Below are 1,592 nucleotides of genomic sequence, written 5' to 3' on the forward strand. Positions count from 1 at the left end.
GATAGAAAAGTATTAAATGGCGGAGAGGAGGAGATCGTTTAGTCGTGGTGGTTACGTTGCAATTGTATTTTTTTGTTGCTTAATATTTAAATGGTTTTTGGTAAGAGTGGAAATATGTGGATGTTGTTTTTTAATATTTATGACGTTGTTTATTATAGTACTCTTGATTTTAATCAATTTTTGATTATGACAATAATGTTTTGGACATGTTTTAAATACAGATTAAAACGGATTAAATTTCTAGTATAAAAATATGGACAAATGATATTGTTGCTAAAGGGTTTAAAATTAAATATAAATTTCTCTACTTTTTAGGGACTTTCTCTTTACACAGTTATGAACAAAAGTATGAAGAAAAGGATAAAAAGCTATCGTGGGAATGCCACGGTGGAAAAACTTTTGAATAACAATGTAAAATACGCGCGAAAGGAAAAATGTAATAAAATTTAATAATAATATTAAAAAAAAAAATAAAAAAAAATTAAAATAAAAATTAATCGTATTAAATCATTTAGGAAAAATATCTTTTTTTTTAGATTTAAACATATTAAAAACTAAATATATCGTTTTACGTGTTTATATGATAAACAGCGTCAGTTATTGGATTTTTATTCAGAAGTTTGTTTTGTGTTTTCCTATATTTTTCCTCGATTGATATACTTCAAAAGTATGGTTTCAATTATATTGGTATACGTAAAAATTATATTGAAAAGGTATAAAATAATAACGGTACCACACGTTAACAGATTTTTCATTTCAAAGACTCGTTCAAATACATTTTTCAAAAATTCCTTATCCATTTTTCAAGTATATTTCTTACATTTATGTATCGTATCCGGTCAGTGATTGACTATTAGTGGTAAAGTTATTATCAAGAAAGAGTGGAGAAAAAGAGAAAGAGAGAGAGAGAGAGAGTGAAGGGGAAAATGTAATGTCCTGGAACGATTTTCAAGTGGTTCTGATACGTGCTTAGAAAGCACTTGTAGCTTGGAATAGAATGATTGGCATGATTTAAAGATATTTCCACCATTTTCAAAATATCCTATCCTACCAACTTAACTCTAACGTGATTTCCTATAATATCAAATGTTACATGTGATATTTGAAAATGATCTAAAGTATTAGATTATTTTAATTTCGTTGATTAAATTCTATGATCTTCGCGTATCGATATTTCTCGGTTTATCCAAATCAAAAATTGTCGTACAGATTTGAACACGTAAAAGTTGTTTGAATTCTAATTAATCCTGACGTTTATATCGGTTATTTTATTTGATGTATAGATTTTATCAAAGAAGAATTAAAAAAACAAAACAACAAAAAACTACCAGGTGTATCAGTTTCTTGTTGTTCGAAGAAGATCCACCAGGATTAAACATTTATGGCAACAGTATTGGAATGATTGAAATCATTTGATTTTAAATGATAAACCTTAATACGATAACAAACCAATAACTTAAAACTATTATTCTTTAATTGCAACCAAATTAACATTCAAAACTGTATCATCAATAACCATAATTAGAAATAAAACAATAAAATATTAATGAACCGAGCATTTGGAGATAGTTTTCTTATACATATACATATAC

The sequence above is a fragment of the Polistes fuscatus genome, unplaced genomic scaffold (assembly GCF_010416935.1).
Source record: "Polistes fuscatus isolate 324 unplaced genomic scaffold, CU_Pfus_HIC Scaffold13, whole genome shotgun sequence".
Taxonomy (NCBI): domain Eukaryota; kingdom Metazoa; phylum Arthropoda; class Insecta; order Hymenoptera; family Vespidae; genus Polistes; species Polistes fuscatus.